General features: G+C 34.4%; 1 protein-coding gene across 3 annotated transcripts in view; it reads right to left on the bottom strand.

Annotated features, from left to right (window-relative positions):
* The window catches only part of LOC129741950 (fasciclin-3-like), a 324,352-nt gene that overhangs the window by 283,905 nt on the left and 14,881 nt on the right, over positions 1-25,566 (bottom strand). The window lies entirely within an intron of this gene.

Raw genomic sequence — 25,566 nt, 5'->3', positions numbered from 1 at the left:
TTTTGTCAGGTTTTTTTGAAAAGATGCTCGGAATTGCTAGGCCCGGATGGGAGTGGAAAAAATTCTGGCAACCTTACCTTATCTCCTTTAGAAAAAATAATATATATGTATATAAAAAGGTTATTATGTGTCATATATTTCTGAAAGCGAACACTCAGAAGACTGACTTTGAGCAAAACTCTAAAGTTGATCAACATTTTCTGTTAATAGGTTCCCTAACTTAACCAGAACAATCTGGGTTGAAGTTCAAGGACTTTTGATAGAAACCTTCAACGAAAGAAATCTTTTTATCCTCGAGGGGTCGATGGTGCTAAAATTCTAGTAGGAATCTCGATATCTATATTATCCACTACTTGGAATTGACAATCCAATCAACCAAGAGTCCCATAAAAAGGTATGAAATTGCTTGCTGAGCCCAATTATTGATCTGAAGTAGGTTCTATGAAGCTCAAAATTTAGATTCTTATTGATATTTTAAAGTTCCAAAACAATACTAAAGTCTGCTTCATTTAATATTGGAACAAATTCTTTTGCTCATTGTGGCGCTCCTAGTGGACGGATTTGGAAACTTTTTTCACCCACGTGTCGGGAAATTCATTACCTTTCACCATGTATTTATGCCATAACACCAAACGATAGCATTTTGTAAACAACCGCCGTGGAAGCCGAACGGAGAGATTAAATTGCGCACAGTTTTCTTACGAGTACGAGTACGAGAATTTCTTCGAAACAGAAATGAATAATTTTTTTAATTTTTTTTTATGAAAGAGTAAAGAAAATGCTACATTTGTATGAAAAACAAACTATGAATTCGTTAATAAATGACTGAACTACACGCAATTGTTTGTGTTCCAATATTAAATGAAGCAGACTTTACATCCGTCGAACTTGGTCAGCACTTGGTCGTACAGCTTTCGAGCACGGATTCTGGCCACATTGTTCTGCTTCAGCGTCCGATTTGGCTGTTTGCTGGCTCGGAATGACCTTATTCCTTCCCGGAGACGAATTCGTCGCACCGTACTGTGAGCGGCCTGGAACTTATTGGCCAAATCGCGGTCTGAAAGATTGGGATTCCTCTTGACGGCCTTGATGACTTTCCCACGCAGTTTCCGGTCGACAGTTCCACTCCGACGCTTCGAATGCGGCTTCCGAGCCGTCGTCAATGTTTCCTTGTACTGCTTGATAACACGCCATACGGTATTTCTGGGCATTTTAAGCTGTTTAGCTAGCTTCGATGCTGACAACAATGGATTTTCAAGAAAACTGTGCACAATTTGATCTCTCCGTTCGGCTTCCATGGCGGTTGTTTACAAAATGCTATCGTTTGGTGTTATGACATAAATACATGGTGAAAGGTAATGAATTTCCCGACACGTGGGTGAAAAAAGTTTCCAAATCCGTCCACTAGGAGCGCCACAATGGGCAAAAGAATTTGTTCCAATATTAAATGAAGCAGACTTTATATGACCATCTTCCAGCGGCCTTTTTATTCTGCTTCAAAAAAATCTTTAAATGGTCAAAAAAGAAACTTTCTCAACCTTGATTACACACTAGGCATCAGTTCATATTACTTTCTCTTGATTGTTAACTATGTTCTGTACATGTCCAAGTAACCGAAAGTAGCACTTGGAATACTTAAACTTGAGCATTAAAAGTTTACATTAGGCTGAAAAGAAGATACTCAAGAGAAATAAAAAGCGTTTTTAATAAGTGCTTAACTGGAACTTCTGAAAGAACATATACAGGCTGAAGAAGTAGCATAGAACGTTTTTGGAGTTTTTCGGTTCCATGCAGAACTTTTTACGAACTTTTTGGATTCATGCAGAATTTTTAACAAACTTTTTTGTTCTATGAGGAACTTCTATGGAACTTCAATGCAAACGATTAGATTTTGCACACTAGTGAATAACAGAATGTCAGAGCTACGAATATATGAACGGTTAACAGAATTAAACCCACAAATAAATCAAATGTTTTAATCAAATGGAAAGACGATTCTCATATGTGTTGTGGTCCTACTGGTTGAGCCTAATGAATTAAAGCAATCGAAAGATTTCCTTTAATAAAACAACAGATTTTGATGAAAAAAAAACTTTCCAGTTTGGGGATCAAACCCCGACCTTTATGGTGACAATCGATTACGCTACCTCAAGGCCACGCGAAGATGTTGTCTTAGCTGAAACTTAAAGTCAAAGTAGTATACCTAGGAAAGCACCTGCCCAGCTATACAGCCAGCAGACAGCCAGGAAGAAAGCTTTTCAATGCACTTTTTGATTATAATTAGGTCCCGTTAAAAAGGTAAACACCTTTTTGCATTTTTGTGCCCTTATGTGATTTTATTCCTTCTCAACGTAGGGGAAAGTCGGGTTAGACGGACACAGCGGGTAAAACGGACACTTTCAATATTTCGAGAATTACAATGTTTGGCACTAATCTAAAGATGGGAATATGTTCGAACCGAAGATTACCATCGGTTAAAAGGTTTTACTATATTTTATTGCAGATTTGTACGATATTTTCATAACTAAACTATGAATTCGTTCCTAAAAGAGTTTTTTTTTTTTAAATCAGGACATTTTAATGGTCAATTTCCAAAAAACGGCACAATTCGAAAGTTTATCAAAAATCAGAACGGTTTCTTGGTAATCAGGACAAATCCTGATAAATCAGGACACCTGGCACCTCTGACAAAACTCCGATAAAATTCACAGTGTAAGACTCCCATTTCTGTCGCCAGATAGCGCTATTCGTGTCTCCCGTTTCCTCGTTAAGTGGTGTAAGTATATCTGATAAAGTAAAAGGAAGCGAGAGATGATGAATAGAAACAGTTTTTGCACATGTAAACATTAGGGGAGAGTGAGGTAACGTGGGCCACTCTGAATATCTCAGATGTGTGTTGAAATAAAAATCTATACCTAACTTTCAACGCCGTAGCTTTGAGTAATCATATTTTTCTATATGTTGTTGACTTAAATACGCATCATTTGCTTATTTTATTTATCAAGCTTTTAAAAATTTGAAAAAAATCACTTACATAATTAAACATGCACCCGCTAATTGCATCGATGAGGAACCTATAGTTCATGACAAAAATATGCTCATACGCTTATGATCTTAGTTTTTTCATGTTCTTTTCCGTGGAAAAGGAATTTTCGATGAAACATCAATAATTCACACAAACGCTACCAATTAGCAAATAAAAGCTTGTGGGGAATCGTCGGCCACATTTTGTGGGGTATCTTGGGCCACCTATATCTTTATGTTTTTGCATACATTCAGAACTTAAAAGAAGTTTTATCTATCTGTTGAGTTTTCTCATGCCAAATGAAAAGCTATATAAAAAAGTTATGAAGCAAAGAAAAAAAGTGGCCATGAAACCCCACACTCCCCTATATTACTGAGTAGTTTCACTGAAAGTTTCGATTTTGTTATTAAATAAACACAATTTTGCATTTTTTTAGAACATTGCGTTATGAACCGAATTTGCATAAATTTTGTCAGACTTTCCATAAGAACAAACAATTTACAAATTTTGCCACAAACTTTCAATACGGCGAATGCGTTGTCCTAACTGTTTCGAGAAATACGCATCAAAGTTTGACAGTTTTATATGCCTCCTTCACATATATTATTTAATTTTCTTTATCAAAGTGTAGGTCTTTGAGCATACTTTTTCACTCAACTGATAGCTCTATTTTCTTAGTTAATTACCACTTTAACTGTTCTTAAGATCTTCGAAAAAGTAGGTAGGATTTTGGAGCCCATGAACTGTCTCAATTTGCTCTTTTTTCTGATTGTTGTCTTAAAATGATGCAGGAATGACTATTTTTCTGAGCTACAATTTCCTTTGAACGGATTCCGACGAACCATACGTCACTCATTCGTGTTATCTCGTGAAATCAGCGACAAGTTTCTCTATTGAGTCACACCCCGGCTCTTGTCGGAGCAATCTTAATCATTTTGTTAATAAATAAACCACCACTACTTCTGTCTGGGATCGTAACTAAAACCACCTCACCAAGCAATGCTCTGCTACCTGTAACATTTACCTTCCGTCGACGTTCATGAAAATTGTTGAACGATTTTGAATTTGCGCTCTCTAGCTAGGTTCCTCAAGTATTTGCCCGCCTCTATATAGGCACATGTTCCGATGCGGCCTAAGCGTTTCATCAGATAAGATAAACACAACTCAATCGGAAGGTTTGTTGATGTTTCGTGGTTTACCTGGCTGGGTTATGAAGCTTTTTTTTCCTGATGTCGAACTCATACAAACTTTCCAACATCCCCTGAACCTACCTCGGATCTCCACACCATATATCACCTTCAGATTCCAGAGACCGGCAGCAGAAAATTTTTCGTGTGATTTACGATTCCGATTACAAACGCTAACGATTTCTTTGACAACGACCGACAACGAGCTCGACTGGCAGCGGCTTCTGTTTCCTCAACCCAAGAGCGCATCAGGTTGTTGCAGTTTGCATGTTTTATATGTGTCACATCCACACGTTTATAACCTACTAGCTATCTTCTCCATGGAGCGTCTCTAACTCCATACCGTATATCGGTAGGTGGGTCGCTGAACGCAATTAAGATTCACACGGCGCAGAGCACGCGAAGCCCCCGTTGTTGAGTTGTTGAATATCGCAGAAGAGACGCCCCTTTTCTCCTTAAAGTCGTGGACACTTCCCCCGAATCCCGGTTTCGAAACCTTTAAATCAACCTGCTCGTTAGCAGTGAAATCACGTATTTCTATTTCTGATTTTAACGTTTTTCTTCCTCCTTCGTCTACAATTCACACCCGAACACGACACGACACTCACAATTCGGTAGCTAGCCGTATTACCCACTTATCGGACGCTAATGAATGTTTGTGACGGATCCCCAGAATGGATTGTGTGTCGTGACACCGTTTTTACGGTGACGTGCTCTTCCCAGTTTTGGAGATCATTCGAATTCTAGACAGTCATTAACGGGACTGGATTGATCGGTTTCGGTATTGGAATCTCGAGAGAAATTTACTGGAATAGCGTGCTGATTCATCGTGATGATCTGCCTGGTATGTGGTGTTCTGCATAATGATTCACGAATGATCATCGTTTCAGAGAAGTTTTACAGATATCATCGCTCTAGTTGCTCAAACCTCAAGATTCTGAAGACACTCGGGAACAGTAAACTTTGCTTAATTCACTCTCAACTGTCTTAAAGAATGTGCATCCGAATTTCTTAGAATTTCATCAATATCACAGACACCTAACCCGCTTCAGCAATGAGAATAAAAGTAAAACTGAGGTGAACTGTCATGCAAAAATTCAAACAATTTGAGCCGGGAACAAAAATTTCAATGCCGATGAGGACACAAGCCGAAAGGTATTAAAAATTGATTCATTAAACAGTAATGATGATGGAAAAGGTCAACCAATTTCATAATTCAGTGATAAATTCCCATCCCCTGGCTAGGGACCGTTTTTCGTTTTTTTTAAAGCAAGATACGATCAATTATCCCTGGAGCATTAACGCTGGAAATCAAAACTCATACCCACATGTGGCTCATATTTTTCTGAACCATTATGATCCCACAAGTATTGGCCCGCACCGTAATTAGGCAGAACATGGTATGGAAAAAGCTCATTCCCTGGAAAACCGGATGAATAATGCGACATTCGGGAATAATATGGAAACGCTCTGATGATTGGGACGTTTGTTCGTGTATCTGTCAAATAAAAAACCAAAAACCAAAAAATATATCACTAATTACCCGCTCTTCCCCTCTTCACCAAAATAATAATAACAAAAAAATAAGCCAAGGGACGTTCTGACCCAGTGCATCCCACTTCGATGCCGGCAGTCCATAAACCACAACTGGCCCCTCTGTGTTCGTTCACCGTTTTTTATTCTGGAGAAAACGAACCTGGACTGACAGAATATCTATGAACGAAGAGTCAGAGTCAGTCTGGGTGGAAAGCATAAAACAACAACAACCACCTCCATCCACAACTGACTGAACACCTTTAGTCGCCTAGAAGCCTAGAACCGACCAGCTGAACGACCAGTCAGCCAAAGAGCCAGTCATCCAGCCAACCGGCCGACCGACCGTTACTCCTGGAGCATAACCATAATTAAGAGGTTATTTCAAGAATGAATTATTAACTGTGCTCTTTTATACAGCCAGGTTTTTCTACAATATTGAGACAATTTTGCATCATGTTTCCCTGTATAACGACGACGTTGCAGCACCGGACACTTACACGACATTAACGACGACTGACAACAATTTACCAACTTACTGGAGATTCGTCATCTTGAGCAAAGTGAAGAAAAATTTTGCGTATTATTATTTCGAATTCACTTTATATTTATGTGTTGCTTTCTCCGAATTTATATGCAATATAAGGAGGGCTCTTTTTCGTTCAACTTACATAAGCTAACTGATTTTTATATAAATGATATCACTAGTTTCTGTGAGTACCGTCTTATTCACATGCTCTCTATCGTATTTTTTAATTTTTTTTAAGTTTGGCGCAAATTCTGTTTATTATTTTTTATTTTTTTAAATAAAAGTTTTTCTACGAGAAGAATGCACTTGGTACTCACCTGCTTGTTTTCAATTCATAACAATCAAGTAACACTCTATATTTTTTGTTAAAATACAATAGCTTCAGCTGTATGATTGTAATTTAAAAAACACAAACTAAAAAATAAACACCAATGATACTAATTATGTCTTTTAAAATTCCAGCTTAAATTTTCAATAGGATTACATTCCACGAAATTAAGTAACAAACTTAAAATACGGTGATTTATCTATTCATTTGACTTTTTAAATTGAAAATTAGATACACAGCGAAAAACAGTCCACGCTATTTGCATATTGAAACTTTTCAAAAACAATAAAAACTAAAATGCCAAATAAAATTCCGTAAATTGAATCGTTGTAACAATTTTCACGTCTTTTTTTATAATTTACATTACATTTCTCCACTGTATAGCTTCATCCGGATTGTATTCTGAGTGATGTTAAAATCGCTCTCGTATGATGTTAAAATAATGAAAAGTCCAACAAAATATGAAGAAACTTATTGCTAATTGGCATCGTTCTGTTCCGGTTTACCAATCGATTTGTGTTATTATCATGTCTTATAGTGATCCATCAGCTACAAACTGTCTTGGAAACCAAATCTATCAAGAAAAACCTATACGTCATGGATGGTTTTACATTTAACACACTTATGAAAAGCAAAAGCACCGATGGGAACTCTCGCCGTGTGAAATTACTCGCAAAAATAGGAGGAATCACGCCAAAAGTGGCTCAAACCTCAACCGCAAAGCGAACTTGATTCCCTGGAAATAATCATGGTCGAAGCTTGTCCGCCACATGGACATGAACAACGTAAACGCACATCCAACGCGTCGCGTCGCTTCGAGACATCACAAAAGTACAAGCGGCTACACGATGTGGCATGGCGTCTGCCATGTAGCTGTCATAAATATAGTATATCCCTTTCTTCCACCCTTCCCTCTTTTAATGGACGACCGGCATAACGTCGCGAATGATTTTCTTTGTGGGTGAATGAAAAAAAAAGCGGGGAAACATGAATTTGCCCAGTCCAACCAGGTATCAACAATAATTACAGCAACAACTGCGTCAGCAGCAGTCGGTCGAGCAACCATAATCATTTGGAAAATAAAAAGACTAGAAATAAAAAAAAAACCATAGGCGCGCAGAGATTCCAAAGGTGGTGCATCACCTTGAAAGAGGCGCGCTCGCTCAAATCTTCAAACTTGAGCTAGGCTAGGCGTCGTCATCAGCAAGTGGCCAGGAGGGAGCGCGAAAAACGCTTGGAGGAAAAGTTATTATTTTCCCAACCCAATAACTGTAAGCACGCGGCGATTACAGCTAGACCAGGTGTTTTTTCCTTTATTTTTCTCTCCCCTTTCTAGTTAAGCCTATGACGACGACGTGCATTGTATGAATGCTGCTGCAGAAGGTTGTTGGATGTTTGAAACACTGGAAAAAAAACGGTTCAAACAACTCATTTTTTGCGTTTTACACGGGTTTGTCGAGCCTGGACAACAAGAGATGAATGTTGGCTGATGGCTTCAGCTTCGCGTGTTGCATTTCTGCTTCGCTAGAATTCGAGCTAGAATCAAGATAACCTTGCGGCGGATGGTGGTTGTTCTAGGTGGCACTTTTTGTTCTGTAAACCTTGGAAATTTGCATCAGTTGCGTTTCGGAATGCTGACATACTTTGTGCCAATACTTGTACAGGAATTTTATCATGAAATAAGCAGATATAAGTACACATTTTAAACCGATTCCATATCGAGTCACACAGAGTCACTAACTTTAAAAAAAATGAAGTTCTTTAAGGGTGTTAAAAACAACATTTTATTAGAAATCAATCGAAAAAAAACTTCCGTGATACACATTTTGTGGGTTGATATTTTTAAAGTGTGGACATATTTTCTTAAAAAAAATTGTAGCATTTTACTTATTCATAAAGGATAAAGAAAAAAAAATTAGAACTGGCACCTCTGACTAAATTGTGTCCAGAATAGACGCTATCACGTATTACACGAATTTCTCTTATTTATGCAAACATTTTGTCCGCTAGAGGATGTTGATGCTGTCATCTTTTCATTGTATAGAAAAACGACTTTGGTAAAAATTGGTTAAGTATATTTGACTTTATGCTAGCCAGATTGTCCGGTTTTACTCGGGTTTCCCCGATTATTTGATTCTGAATTTGAGAAAAGGCCGATCAAGCCAGATTGCTTGGATCTCGTTCAAAAATGTTCGGATTTATTCCATTTATTTGCTAAATTACTTTTGCGTCCAAAAAATGAAATTTGTTGAGAAAGTTTAAAGAAAATAGTCATGATTGTTTTTTTTTTGTAAAATCTGCTGATATTTTTTCGATGAAAAAAATCAAGTAGTTCTCATCTTGATTTCTGTTGAATTTTTGTTGTTATTTGAATTGAATGTGCCCTAATACTGCCAGGTTTTAAGATAAAATTTTCCATGATATTGTCAGGTTTTAAGATGAAATTGCCAGGATGTGCCCGGTCCCGATAGGTTCCTCATTATATTAACCTGTCCATCTATAAAATTTTGTTTTTATTTGACACTGATCTATAAAAACTTTAGTATAAATGAACTGTAAAATAAATCAAAATAAAAGTTCAAATTTCCAAATTTAAATTTTTTAGAGTGAGTCTAAAGTATTTATTCTGAAATGTTTTGCATTTCAAAGCATTTTTCTTGTATAATCTTGAATTATTTGACACTTTCGAAATTCTCCTCGTCCTACAGAAGGCTTTTACTTATAACACGCATTGTTTTGAGAATATAAATTTTTGAAGAAAATTGAGGCATATTTGAAAATTTTTGACCGTAGTGAGAAATTCTAGAATACATTCAATCACTTTATTTTTGTGTATCGAGACGAAATTTTGAAAAGTTTCAGATTATTGACTAGAACATTTTATTGTGTTATCTTTAAAGCACCAATTTATAGCATTTTTTTTCAAGTAAAATTGGCCCCTGAATTTGAAAATAAAATTCAATGAATTTCAAAAGTTTTTGAGTAATGCTCCAGTAAAAAAATTAGCTTTGTGATGAAAAAAGTTCTTGTGAATAAATCCTTATACCTTGGACAACATAACATCGATTTGAATTTTTTTTCTTATTGAAGTTGGGAAAAATTTCTATTCATTATCCAAAATTTGATTGTGTCAAGTTGTAGATATTTTCGAATTTATGATTAAAAAGGAAGAAGAAAAACGCATTTTTCAGTTAAATTCCCATTTTTTGATGGATTTGGACTGGATTCGAACATTTTAAAAGCTTAATTTTCTAAGGACCTTGAATATTAGTTTAGAAAAAAAAATTAAAGAGGTTATTTAACACAATCAATACAAAATTCTACAACTTATAATAGAGTAACTGTAATAATAATGCTTGTTTTTCTAAATATTTTTGAGGAACCATAGTTGCTAATGTTAGTATAATAAAAATGGAGGCGTTTTCTTTGTAACAACATCACGTATGAATGGTCGGTCGGAATGAAGTGAAATTTGGTATCCGAGGGTTTTTTTTGGGTCAGAGATGGTTTGTATAATAGTTTCAAGGATCTCACTTTTGATGAAAGGTGCCCAGACAACCATTTGGTGGGTATTTTGAATTTGCAACGCAAATACCGTCAACTGGGGCAACATGCAACAATTTTCAACTTCAATGGCTTCTAAAAAACTTATGTTCACAGTTAATCCTACCTCTTTTGCATCAAAAGTTTTAAGGGTGCTGGGATATCAAATTGGCATAGTAAGAAAAATTATAGGTTTCTTCAGTTATTTTTAATTTTCTAAAAACATGCGATTTTCACCCTCCTTAGAAAATGGGGTAACTTGCAAAAAACTTTGTTTTTAATGAAAAATCTTATGAACACGTACAAAAATTTATAGTTTTTAATATATTGCGATGCCTTAAAGACCATTACGCATGACAATACCAATTGCAGTAGTATTTGGGTCTGTTAAAACTAATTTTCACATTTTTTTCTGAAAATAAGGATGGTGCATACATTTAGGGGTTAAATAATACTACGAAAAATTCTAAAAGCTGAAATAATAAAAATAAATGTTTGGATAAATGAAATTTCAATGTTCACAAACGCGTGATGCAAAACATTCATATTTCAACACATGGAAACGAGATTTACAAGGTATTTCTTTGATTTGCATTTTGTTGCATTTAACCCCAGACACCTAACTGAATTTTAAAAATATTTATTTAAAAAAATTGGGTGATTCTTCGAAAAATATTTTTAGACCAACAATGTTGATACAACATGAGGAAACCAGTAAAAAGTTTGTAGATAATTTTATCAAGCCGATCCATCATACTGGGTAAAATTTTTTTCGGCATCAAAAAATATTAAAATTTGTACATTTATTGCTCGATTTTTCAAATTTTACATAAAAATAAAAAATTTAAGAAAACTAGCTTAATATGTGAGAAATTATGTCATCATCATTTAAAAGATAACTTTATTACAATACATTGAATTAAAAATTGATTCAATGTAGTGTTATATAAATGTTGCAACGAGCCCCGCTGTTGCATGATGCCCCGTTTGACGGTATACGTGCAAATATACGTATAGAAATATCGTACATAATGTAGCAAAACCAGTATATACGTATCATTTTGGAGGCCATATAGGTACATTAGCAAACATATTCTTGATTTGGATTGTATTAAATAACGATTTGCACGACTTGTCATGCGCATCATTTACGACTATCCTGATTCTTTTTGGAATATACTATGACAATTTACATCATCAAATAGATGATTGAGGTTGTAATATACGACATTTTTCGTAACAATATGGAAAGTTTGACGACTTATTTGGCCGTCTTTTGCGACTTGAGTGCAGAGCTGTCATTTTCCGTTACTTGGATGAAAATAAGATCATTATTTTTTTTTTACTTTAAACCAATTTGTTTATTCATCCCCAAAAATAATAAAAATAAGATTATTTCAAAAAAAATGCGTTTTTTGCTGTAAAATTCAAGTTTATATCGTACACATTTATTATTTGCCTGAATGCTGTTTTTTTTTTCAACTGTCATAAAGTTATTGTTAGTACCTGGACTTGATCCCCTGACGATACGATCTGCAGCTCATGATGGTTCCTCGACGCTATCTGGAATATATTAATTCAAGGGGATTTCCTTCAAAGGCATTAACCCAAAAGCAAATCGTATATTTCTATAACCTAAATCTTTTAAATCGTAGAACACGTCATCGATGATCTAAAAATAGACTCACATTTTGAAGCCTCCTTTAACCCTCATCCGCATTAGGGTGTCATTTTGACACCATTGCAAGTTTGAAGGCTTGTAACTTTTTTCAGAAGCTTCAAAATACAAAAATTTCTTCGGGGACCCTAAATGAATTCAAAAGTTCCTCAATATTGCATCTTTACTTTTTTTATGGACGAACCCTGGAAGCCTGGACAAAAAAACTCCCTTTTCCGACTTTTGGTGTCATTTTGACACCACAAAAGTAAAATCTATTTAAGTCGTTTGAATTATTGTGAACTTCATATAAAACTTATATCAACAGAAACCTTGTAATGTCAGTAAAATATGTTTAGAACATTATATACAGCTAAAGTTACAAATTTTCTCGTTATTCAGCAGGAAAGAAAAAAAATCCGAAAAAACATGCCTCAGGAAAACTGCTGTAGTTCATATGTTACACGTCCAAAAAAATATTTGCCTTATGCATATGAAAGCTGAAGTTAATGCCTACATCATAAAGACAAGAAATATTTTTTTAAATTTTTTTTAATGAAATGGTCACAAAAAGTTCAAAAAAGTGGTCTAAAAAACCTACTTTTCATTCAATTGCTAGTAAATACTGTTTGAGCGATGGTAGAGTTTTAGAAAAAATATGACAACAAACTTTATTAAAATTCCAACATTTTGCTGTCTTCAGATTTTTGATGCAACAAAAATTGAAATTACTGGAATTTTTCAAAGTTCACTACTTTGCGCAATTTTTTAACAAATTGAAATTTCATCTGTTTTCGTGGTCCACCGTCAGGTTGTACCCGGATTTTCAGTGCTTTTACTTTGTTTGAACCAATCAAAAGTATATTCATTGGAAAGCTAATTTAATCTACATTCTAGTGAGGTGCAACAAATCACGCTGTGAGATTTCACAAAAATATGAAAATTATAAACGTTAAATCATTCCTGAATTTCTAGAACTACAAGCACCGCGTCCAGCAAAACGTGTTTGTTTGCTCTCCGAGTAGGTACGGTGGGTGGTGATTCGGGCAGAGAGCGAAGCCGACAGACGAAATAACGATGCGTGTCGTGCATTTCTTGTATGTATGTATGTATGTAGATAATCCACCATGGGTGCACGGATTCACCGCAGTTTCGCCAACGTATGCGCTAAATTGCATTCTTTATATTATTTGTTCGGCCAATATGCAATGCAAATCACCACATACCCGACACCATGGCTTCGTGTAAACTGTCATGTAATGAATGTGTTTCGTGTAGGTGTATGTCTTATTTGTAGAACGAGCAAACAGTTTCGCAACCGTATAAAATTCATAACATTTTCAATGTCATGTATCTTCGACAGGTATTCCGCATCCGTGTATATACCTGCCCAGCTGGCAACTGATTGAACGTTCAAAAATAATATATTTAATAAATCAAATAGTTGTATGATAAAATAATCTTACCTCCTTACCAATCTTACCTCGAGGCACTCGAAGCTCACCTGAAGCTGTGACCGACCGTATGCGACATCGTTTCCATCTTATTTAAAATAAACAAATTTTCAAAACTGTTTCAAATCATCATTCAACTATGCAATACGTTCTAAACCTCGTTGTAGTACTTCCTGAATTACCTTACCTAAATTAATTCTTAACATCTTAACTTTTTTTTTGTGCACGGTAGAAGCTTTTTATACAAATGGAATTTTCTTCCACAATACAATAGGATTTTTCAAACTTTTCTTCAAGTTATTCCACGATGCGTGTCGTGCATTTCTTGGTTGTAAATATTCTATTGCTAGTAGTTTGCATTTGCTTGTTACGACACGCATCAATATTTCGTCTGTCGGCTTCGCTCTCTGCTCGAATCACCACCCACCGTACCTACTCGGAGAGCAAACAAACACGTTTTGCTGGACGCGGTGCTTGTAGTTCTAGAAATTCAGGAATGATTTAACGTTTATAATTTTCATATTTTTGTGAAATCTCACAGCGTGATTTGTTGCACCTCACTAGAATGTAGATTAAATTAGCTTTCCAATGAATATACTTTTGATTGGTCCAAACAAAGTAAAAGCACTGAAAATCCGGGTACAACCTGACGGTGGACCACAAAAACAGATGAAATTTCAATTTGTAAAAAAATTGCGCAAAGTAGTGAACTTTGAAAATTTCCAGTAATTTCAATTTTGGTTGCATCAAAAATCTAAAGACAGCAAAATGTTAGAATTTTAATAAAGTTTGTTGTCATATTTTTTCTAAAACTCTACCATCGCTCAAACAGTATTTACAAGCAATCGAATGAAAAGTAGGTTTTTTAGACCACTTTTTTGAACTTTTTGTGACCATTTCATTAAAAAAAATTTTAAAAAATATTTCTTGTATTTATGATGTAAGCATTAACTTCAGCTTTCATATGCATAAGGCAAATATTTTTTTGGACGTGTAACATATGAACTACAGCAGTTTTCGTGAGGCATGTTTTATCGGATTTTTTTTCTTTCATGCTGAATAACGAGAAAACTTGTAACTTTAGCTGTATATAATGTTCTAAACATATTTTACTGACATTACAAGGTTTCTTCTGATGTGAGTTTTGTTTAAATCGGTCCAACACGCCAAAAGTTATAACGATTTGAGCTTGTGGTGTCAAATTGACACCACAAGTGCTGATTAGGGTAATGAAATCTAATGCGGATGAGGGTTAATACGATTCCAATCATCGATGTCCCATTATCATAAACGATTTTATTGAACTTTTTTGTATTCTTTTACGATTGCCAGCAAATACGTTTTACGGAAATCAGACATGCGAATTAATTTGCAAAGGTATACGATTGCATGCACATTATTACGAATCAATGCAGTTATATACGTGTTTTATTTCGAATTATTTTATGCATAGCACGACAAAATCTCTCAGTCACGGCTGATCACCGTATATCGGTTGTTTCATGGATTTTTTGCAAATTGTCGTACACAAAGGTCGAGTTCATATGTACATAAATACGAGTCTCTTTTCTTGTCGTAATAAAATCTTGCAATGCTTTTAAATACGATAAAGAATATACATGGACCGCACATTGTAGGTGCAGATATACGAAAATGAGTATAAATAACATTCTATACGATGTAATCTGTAAAAGAAAATACGACTTCTGGTTGTCTGGGTGGTTCCAATACAAATTCAACTTAATTTGTTACGATTTCCATAAGAATCTATTCGCGAGCACGATGCAGTTAAGGACGTGTAGATAAAATTAAACATTTATTACGATTTATACTCTAGAAGGTAAAACGAAGTTTACCGGGTCAGCTAGTGTTAGTATAAGAAATCGAACATAATATCCGAACATAATTATGCCGAAGCAGACGAATCTACTTTGCCAATCAACGCACTGAGGGAGCTACAAGCAGCATCTATAATCCACAACCACCTGCAAAACCCACTTGCACATCACAACCAAAACTACGAACGTCCTGATCACAGGTATTCTTTGAGAAATCAAAGTAGCCTGTATGTAAGTCAACCTACCACTGAATTCGCTAAGAAAGCCTTCACTTACTATGGTAAGGTTTGTTACAACCGACTACCTGTAAACGTACGTTCTGAAAGGAACATCATCAAATTAAAGCCCTGATCAAGCAACACATGAGATCCATTTTGAAAACGTTCATGCTATGAACTAAACCAACAGTCCAGTCTTCGGTAGCCTGTCAGCCAGCGTTCCCTTAAAAGAGAAACTTCTCGCTGGGAACGCATAAAATACCTGAATTCTCATCACTCTAAAACCACAAGTTGTATCAAAGCCAAACTAATTCCTGTGCAAACACTTCTTGTCTTTTCTTCACCAGCCGCCACCGCCCACCAACGCCTCCACCCACCGCCACCAACCACCCACGCCAGAATATCATTAACGAATAAAGTGTTTGTTTCACTACTAAAAAGAAAAATGTAAAATATTGTAAATAAAACCATTGAAAAAATCAACCAAAAAAATTTGAAAAAAGAAGTGATGAGGAGGTTTTATGCCTTTGGGAGAAGTGGCTTGAAAATCGCTACACTCCCAGGGGCTTTTCCCTGCTCACACACAAAAAAAAAGAAGTAGCTTAAATATCAAGTGCTTCAGGATAAAATTGATCATCGGCTTTCCAAAAGGTCACCTGCTTAGTTTAAGCAACATCTGCCCCTCAAAGACTCAACTCTCAAACGTGCCATTTGTTGGAAGTGATGAGGTCATCGATTTTGGTTTCGAAGCCAGCGATTGATGTTCACAGCTGCTTATTCAATGAACAATCAGAACCATAAACAATGCCATTTGCATGTATCAAAATCAACAAAGTAAACAAAATTTCTCCGACTAATTAGCAATTCCTTAGAACTGAAACAACTAGATATCTACACAGAACAAGAAAATTTTGTTTGGAGATGTGAACAGGTAAAATGAAGATTGGCATTCGAAAAGGAATTTCTCGTCCATTTTTTTTCTTTGCATCTCAGCAAATCGTTGAATAACTACAGCTGGGGTAGTTGTTTAATAATTGCGTTTTTTTTTTCTCTTACCACCTCAACTGAGGTGGCAAATGGCCCTTAGCCAAGGGCCGAACAGTGTTCCTCATCCATTCACCAAATTCCAACTGCAAGTCAAGTGAGCGAAACAATCGCACAAGGGCCCGCTCCTATAGGACAGGAATTAAATCACATATTTACACGTAAGCCCTCAACTAGGGCAGCAGCAGCAGCAGCAATCAATTGAATGAGGAAAAATGTTTTTGCTTTTCCCATCGAACAGCACTGACCGGGGAAAATTCCTGGGGGATGAGTTTCCAATCGGTTCAGAACCTTTGCTTGATCTCTTGACTCTCTTATTGCTCAGCTCCCGAGAACAAAGAAATTAAACATTGATGAGTTCTTTGTTGCTAATGAAATGCGTATTGTCTGTCACTGGAAGCTGTGCTGAACTACCGGAAATGGATGTTTAATTGATGTTTATGCAACTTCAGCCATGGGACCAGTTGCCTGGACTTCCTCAAATTAAGTCTCCTAATTGAGTTATCAGGAGTTTAGGTCAGCATTTTTTCAATCATCAAATGAGATAAAACATAGCAAAAGGACAGTTCAATGGAAAGTCATTTATTTTATATTCAAAATCAAGAACAAAACGCACGATATAAAATTGTGTAAGTTACATTATAACGCCAACAACTTACTTAATTTTTACAATGGATTATTCTAAAAAATGCAAAGTTTTATTTTACCAAACAATATATCTTTGATACTTGTATTTTTATTGAAAATCTAGAACACTTGATAAAATGGAGGATAACAAATATTCACAAACATTCAAAATCAGTTTTTTTGCATGTAGGTAAGTTTAAATATTCGTTAAACAATAGATGCTATATAAATTTTAATCGTCATTTCGCCAAAACTTAAGAAAATAGTAAAAAAATAAAAATATATTTAAATTAAGAACCGCAAAGCTTTGGAAGCTGATTAAAACATAAGCACCAAAAATGCTGTTCTTCAAAACAAACAAAAAACAAGTTTTGGATATTAACTTCCTATAGGCAATCCAAAGCAATCTGCATCGCTATTTTTAATGGACATTTTTGAAAAAATAAACTAGAAAAACTAAAAAAAAACAATTTATTTTTCCTCACCCTAACTTAAAGTACAAAAATATTAGACTAGTTCAGATAATTTAAAAGAAAAAATTCACTTGCTGACTCATATTTCTAATGTAAAACTAATAGCTAAACCCAGAATTTACCTATTCGTTGTTACCTTCATTCTTACCGTTAAATAAGAGGATGAGAGATTCAACATAAACCAAACATTTATTACCTGAAATTAAAAAGAAAAGTGAAAGATGAGTTTACACATCATAATGTCTTAGTATGACTTTTTTAACATCATTTTTAATAGGTTTTTTTACCTAGCCAGATTTTTGGCAAAGTTATATCTCGAATATTTGCTAAAATATATTTATTTTCATAAAAGAAATTTTAAATTTCACGATAACATATTCATTATGGAAAAAGGAAACTGAAAACATTTTGATTCAAAATAAAGCTCTAGAAATATACTTTCTAATGATGTGCAATTTATTTCTAAATAATGAAAAATAAAAATCAGTTCTCCGGGTCATATATTCCTCATAACCAAAGGAACAAAATTTACACAGTTGAATACTTGATTTAATGAATGTTTATTTTATGCATTTTTGGATAATTTAAGAGTAATTTTTGAGTTCTTTCATGCATTAACTAATTGTGTTATTTTAAAAGTGTTTTGCCTATTGCGATCTTTAAGTTTTTTTTTAAGTTTTCAGTAAATTCTTTTATCATTTTTATGTCCTGTAATGTTGCCGATTTTGACAGTTTTATGTCGTTATACTGTAACGGTTGTGTAAATATTGTTTCAGTTTTGTTTTCTTGTTTTATTTCTTAAAAGATTTATAAGTCGTTTTGGTGTCATTTATATGCCATATATATGTACGTCATGTCATAATAATGTATTTTTTATCAAAAAATGCTAATATTTATTTGAAGTTATTTTACGTAATTTTTTCTTTTTTCGATTTTTTTAAAAACATTTTTGTTCTGATCGTAATTTCCGTTTTTCTAATTTTGGCATATTAACTATAATCGTTCATGTTGAACATGTCGCGTTTTTATCATTTTTGTAATTTTTGTATTTTTTTTTTAATTTTGAAATTTTTGTAATTTTTTTAATTTTTGTAATTTTTGCTTTTATTGAAATTTTTGTCATTTTTGTCATTTTTGTAATTTTTGTCATTTTTGTCATTTTTGTCATTTTTGTCATTTTTGTCATTTTTGTCATTTTTGTCATTTTTGTCATTTTTGTCATTTTTGTCATTTTTGTCATTTTTGTCATTTTTGTCATTTTTGTCATTTTTGTCATTTTTGTCATTTTTGTCATTTTTGTCATTTTTGTCATTTTTGTCATTTTTGTCATTTTTGTCATTTTTGTCATTTTTGTCATTTTTGTCATTTTTGTCATTTTTGTCATTTTGGTCTTTTTTTTAATTTTTTTTCTTGCCATTTTTGTCATTTTTGACATTTTTTTTATTTTTCATTTTTGTCATTTTTGTCATTTTTGTCATTTTTGTCATTTTTGTCATTTTTGTCATTTTTGTCATTTTTGTCATTTTTGTCATTTTTGTCATTTTTGTCATTTTTGTCATTTTTGTCATTTTTGTCATTTTTGTCATTTTTGTCATTTTTGTCATTTTTGTCATTTTTGTCATTTTTGTCATTTTTGTCATTTTTGTCATTTTTGTCATTTTTGTCATTTTTGTCATTTTTGTCATTTTTGTCATTTTTGTCATTTTTGTCATTTTTGTCATTTTTGTCATTTTTGTCATTTTTGTCATTTTTGTCATTTTTGTCATTTTTGTCATTTTTGTCATTTTTGTCATTTTTGTCATTTTTGTCATTTTTGTCATTTTTGTCATTTTTGTCATTTTTGTCATTTTTGTCATTTTTGTCATTTTTGTCATTTTTGTCATTTTTGTCATTTTTGTCATTTTTGTCATTTTTGTCATTTTTGTCATTTTTGTCATTTTTGTCATTTTTGTCATTTTTGTCATTTTTGTCATTTTTGTCATTTTTGTCATTTTTGTCATTTTTGTCATTTTTGTCATTTTTGTCATTTTTGTCATTTTTGTCATTTTTGTCATTTTTGTCATTTTTGTCATTTTTGTCATTTTTGTCATTTTTGTCATTTTTGTCATTTTTGTCATTTTTGTCATTTTTTGTCATTTTTGTCATTTTTGTCATTTTTGTCATTTTTGTCATTTTTGTCATTTTTGTCATTTTTGTCATTTTTGTCATTTTTGTCATTTTTGTCATTTTTGTCATTTTTGTCATTTTGGTCATTTTGGTCATTTTTGTCATTTTTGTCATTTTTGTCATTTTTGTCATTTTTGTCATTTTTGTCATTTTTGTCATTTTTGTCATTTTTGTCATTTTTGTCATTTTTGTCATTTTTGTCATTTTTGTCATTTTTGTCATTTTTGTCATTTTTGTCATTTTTGTCATTTTTTTCATTTTTGGCATTTTTGTCGTTTTTGTTAATTTAGTAATATTTGTCATTTTTGTCGTTTTTGTTGTTTTCGTCGTTTTTTAATTTTTTGTCGTTTTCATCGGTTTTGTAATTTTCGTGGTTTTTTTTCGCATCTGTCGTTAATGTCGTTTTTTATTATTTTTGTCGTTTTTGTCGTTTTGTCGTTTCTATCGGATATGTGAATTCCAGTCCATGCGTGGTTTTTGTCGTTTTTGCAATTTTAGATTTTTTTGCGTTTTTTTAGCTTTTTCAACTTTTTTTCTGTTTTTGGCATTTTTATGTGTTTTTCGTTGGTCTTTTATTTATGCAGTTGACAGAAGGGAAAGTTTAATAATATCAGTTAAATCTTTTTTTTGTGCGGTGTTTGATTGCTCAATTTTTAAGAAGTATTCGATTGTCTTATTGAATAAAATCATTAGAAGAAAGGAATTATTTCAGAAAGGAGAGGGATCGATTAAGGATTTGATAAAACCTATTTCTTACTATCCATTATGAAAGGATTTATCAACCTGTAATATTTTTGTTTTCAATTTTGAATATGGAGAGTATTCCTAAACTTGAATGCAACTCAAATCCAGTTGGTGTAAATTGATTTTTGATTTCCAATCTCAGCTCCATTATTGCTTAACTTATCAAGTTTCTTGACTTAAAGATAGGAAAGGTACTTCAACTGACTCCGGAGCGCAAAACCGCCATTTTTTAAAACACTTTCTAACGCGCTCTCCAGATCAGCTAAGCAGAAGACGACTTCCTTCTCAAAACGGGTGGAGGAACTTCAAGTCTCCATCCAGAAAAGCTAAATACGCTCAACGTTTTGCAGCGCAGCGCTCAGCCAAGCGCTTCGAAACCGCAACACTTTCATTTATTTCAGGTTGAAGCCGGGCAACCCTAAACATAAACTTGAAAGAAAAAGCGAAACCGATGAAGTTGGGACCACAAATGGATGGAATTGGTAGATATTCGTCGGGAGATGTGATGGTGGTGTTAGATTTTCTTTTGATTTGATGTTCCCTTCAGCGGGAATCATTATGACTTGAAGCTTTCGTCCACGAGCCCGTTCGATAGAAAGGTATCTAAGAATGTTTTCTTTTCTTTCTGAGATGTTGAAAGAAATCCGAATCGAAACAGCGAAAGGTCATTGACGCTCGCTGAGAAAGACCGGTCCACGTTTCTTGAGCTGGAGCTTGAGGTTCGTCGCTTTTTCGGCACTTTAGTCAACGACGGCAAGAGGGCAACAAAAATAAACAAGCCGGACAAGACTTGTTGCTGGAGTGCCCGACCGAACTCGATTAGTCATTTCAATTTTTGTTTTCTGCTTTCGGGCGTTGTTGAATCTGATTCAGACACTTACACAGTCAAAGATTTTCATTTTTTGGCGTGGCTGGATATCGTTGGTCCAAACAATGGCCGTACTTCCAAGCCCCTTCCATGGTGGAAAATGGCTTCGATAAGCACTATTTTGATACCGGAGTGAGATTCAAGTTGCAGTTACTCGTGCCTGAAGTCGCTAAAAATGCCACGTTGAGCAGAAACGTGAAGGCCGAACCTTCGCCAAGGTGTAATGAATACCTTTCCCGTTTATTATTTTTATTTTTTTGGGGAGTGGAGTCTCAAAGTCCATTACATGGATGAAGCGGAAAAAAGTTGGTACAGCTCAAAAAAAAAAACACAAAAACGAAACCCTATTTGCATATGAACTGTGACCATAGACGTGAAACTGACTGCCGATTGTTGTTTGTGACGACTTTTGACTGATGACGGTGAAAGTGAGTGCTCATTTTTGGCGCACATTTCGAGACTGATGACAGTAAAATGACGGCGGCTGATGGTTGTATTGTTACAAACTAACCATCAGTGCGACAACACGGATTGATTACGAGAAGAGACTTGTCAACCGAGGGAAAAAAACTTATTTCAGTGTTTCCTTTTCAATTACACGGCCGTTTGGAAATTTGACCGCTGCTGACAAACACACACTTGCAACCATCAACTTGGTCCATCATGGCCAGAAAATGTGCAACTATCGGCATAAAAATATAACCACATACTCGTTTGGTTGGTCGGACAGTTTATTATGAAATCTGATCCTTCTCCGACTCCGAGAGGTTGAGAGCTTCGATTCGAGAAATCTTACCCTGGGAACACAATGCCATAATTACAAAGTTTATCCTCGTCCGTCGTCGGTTAAGGTTTTTTTTTTCTTCCACGATCTCACCGAAACCCTTCCATCATCCGGTTGGTTTGTTGTTGACTTTTTTGTTCCTCCTTCCGAGAGACCTGTTGATCATCATCTTTCGGAACAAAACATAGCCACCACGAGAGGAAAAAAACACCAACCGTTGCAAAACTCCGTTCATCCATCCTTCGTGTTCCCTACCAAGGTTTCGAATTTTCCGTTGGTCAAGTGTAAGACTAAACTTTAAATGTTTTGTAATTGAAGCTATCCGCTCATAAAGTCTCGGAGCAAAATCTTTTCCCATTCTCACATTTGAGCTAGGAAATAAACCGATCATCGGTCCCAGCACCCTAAGGCTCTGTTTGGTAAGTAAGTAAGTTAGCGCGCATTTGTTACTAAATTGCTTTTCAGCAAAGATCAAATCACAGTTGGGTGTGATTTTTTTTCCTCTGCTCTCAATTTTTAAACGTTTGAAGCTCGAAGAGTGATTTGCTGTTTTTTTTTTTTCTATTTGTCTAGCTCCCCAACTCCAAAGAAAGATAAAGTGAATGTCATTGGAAACCTGAGCGAACCGAAGAACGGTTTCGGTATCCCTGGCGAGATGATCTCGTTGCCGTTGACTTTGTCTCATACCGATTTGGCGTCCAAGCGAGAAATATGAACTAACGGATCAAATTATTCGTTGGATATCAATCGAAGAGTGATATTGCCGGGGATGTCACACCTAAGCGAGTGCGGATTTCAAAGGAAGTAAATTGCGTTAAATTGAATAACAAAATGGTTCTTGCAACAGTCGAATCATTGAGTACTTCGTAAAAAACTTTTCAGTGACAGTTTTAATTAATTAGAAATAACTTTTTTTGTAAGGTCCACAAGCAACAATTCATAATGGTTGTTTTCAACTAGCCAAATTTACTAAGTTCATAGAGAGTTATATTTTAACCAAAAGACTCTTATATATATAAATCTGTGATGTGAAAAACAAAAATTCGATTCATTTTGATTAATGTAAAATTTTTAATTTATAGCATATGAATATTCTGAACTGAAAATTTCGGTTTAATTAAAGTTAAAACCAACTATATTGATTTTTAGCTGCAAACACTTTCGGATAATTTCATTAGAAATCTCCACCTTGAACTTCAAAATGATGATTATGATCTTCGAGATACAAAATTCCCTTCCGAAAATTAAAACTCTAAATATGATTAAAAAAATTGAATTTTTTTTTAAAATTTATTCCAAAGGCCATGCCAATAATAAGCCAATCACGAAAGTACCTACTGTTTTTCAGATATAATGATTCAGAATGTTCCAAATTGCTTTCACTTTTTTGAAGCTCATCTTATGGTGTCTTTTTTTGGGACCGTTAAGAAGAAAAAATTTGGCATGTATGAAAATTTGCTTCAATATAGAGGAGACTCTTCCCTATCCAACGCACTATTCAGGAAAAAAATCGATCGGGGATCTAAAACCAATTTTTTATGAAGATTTGTTAAAAAAATCTTTAAACATAAAAATAAATTTCTGTCTATCTGTTTGTCTGTTCCCGTTAAACTTGGCAGGTGAGGCATCTGAGGCCGGAGAAGGTTCTTATTATGGTTTTAGAAACCCTCCCTCTTACAAGGAGAAAATCCCAAACAAAAGACAAATTTTTGCATAACTCGAGAACTGATCAAGCAAATGGTACGAAATTTGACGTGATTGGGAATTTGGTTAGGGTTTGTTTTAGGCTTGGGTATGAGAAATATTTCAATGATTATATTAGAGTTCTCCTTCTTTCCAGCAGGGTGATTGGAAGGGAGGATTAATTTTTTTTACAATTTTTTACATAACTTAAAAACTTATCAAGCAAATGGAATCAAACTTGGCATGGGATGGTATCAGGGTACGATAAATGTTTATCTGAATATTTGGTATCCCTCTCCTCTTCCAGAGAGGGGGCTTCTGTAGAATTTTTTTTAACAATTCTAAAACTTTTCAGGCAATTCGAATACGAGAGAAGATTATATGAGTATTTGAAACCTCTCCATTCTTCCTTTAGGGATATAGGAAGGAAGTAGGGACGCTTCTATCCCAAACTTCTCTCGTTTACTAGCTGACTCGGTGTTCTTTGCTATTCCCTGCAAAAGCGAATGATATTTCAATGAGCTCCTAGATTGTCTAGAGTCTAAATTAAACTCGAAAATTTGAAGGTAAAAGGAGACACAATAGGAGGGATCTTCAATATAAAAAATAATCCCTTTAAATTTAAAAACAAAATCGCCCCTTTTTAAAGCGGGAGGAATTTTTAAATACAGGCAAATTTGCACATAATCAAAATTGTGCCAATCTTTATGAAAATAAAAAGACATTGGTTTTGTTAATGACATGTATTTTTTTTTCTTAACGACACTTTACCAGCAAAAATTTTCTAAAAGTATTCGGAATTTATACGGTTGTTCTATTTTTCTTGAGTGTCATTACAAAAAGATGTAATTTTAAACTTCTTTTGATGTAATATTAGTCATTTTTCCAAAATTGAATAAAAATAAACTGTTGCGATTTAATTTTACATTATGTCATGCGAAAATCAACCGGTCAATGATATTTATATCACAAACAGTGTAAAATTCTACCTGTTTGATTTAAAATTCAATGCAAATATTTAACTTGTGCGTTTTTTTATATTTCAAGTTGGTTTGCACATCGGGCACAAATTAAACAAGCCGTAAAAAAATCGGAAACGAGTCGTCCAAGGGCGGTAGCTACAGGAGCACTTTAAGAGTCTTTTAAAGAATTAAATTTATGAGACTTTATATAATGAATGCGGTTGAAACTGATAAGTTTTCTCTCCATTACAGCAAGGTCAGATTTTTCACAGTGGCTGGTACCCGGACAGTGATTATCCGGAGAAAGTTTTGTCATAACAATTCGTTGCACAGGTGATGCTGACAAACATCCCCGTGCATCCAACAAAAACATCATCGGATCCAACAACAATTCCAGCCTGACACTTTCCGTAATGGTTTTTCAAATGTTCAGTTTTGGATATAAATGTGAATTAAAAATGATAAAAACCCACGACCCGCCCACTCCCTTAATATGGAGAGGTTTGAAAATATTATAGAAACCATTTCCGGTCCTGAAAATTTGCTACACACCAACTTCACGTTAATCGATTCAGTTGTTTCCAAAAATTGTTCGAATTGTGTTATATTTTATTTTTATTATTTTTTGTATGGAAGCCCCCATCTCCTCTATCTGAATATGAAATGGATGAATTTTAAAGTACTATAGAAATGAATTTGAAAGTATAATAGAAACTTTTATCGGTCTCGAAAACGGCTATACTCCAAATTCAACGTTAATGGTTTCAGTAGTTTCCGGATATTTTTCGGATTGTGTCATAGTTTTTGTTGATTTTGTATGGGAGCCCCTCTCTTTCTTTAAGTCCTTTAAGCTAAAAATCGAAAAAAAAAAGTTTTAATTAATTATTACCGATAAGTTAAAAT

This window comes from Uranotaenia lowii, chromosome 2 (assembly GCF_029784155.1).
Source record: "Uranotaenia lowii strain MFRU-FL chromosome 2, ASM2978415v1, whole genome shotgun sequence".
Taxonomy (NCBI): Eukaryota; Metazoa; Arthropoda; class Insecta; order Diptera; family Culicidae; genus Uranotaenia; species Uranotaenia lowii.
The sequence above is the reverse complement of the archived record's forward strand: the minus strand, read 5'-3'. Positions and strand labels throughout refer to the sequence as shown.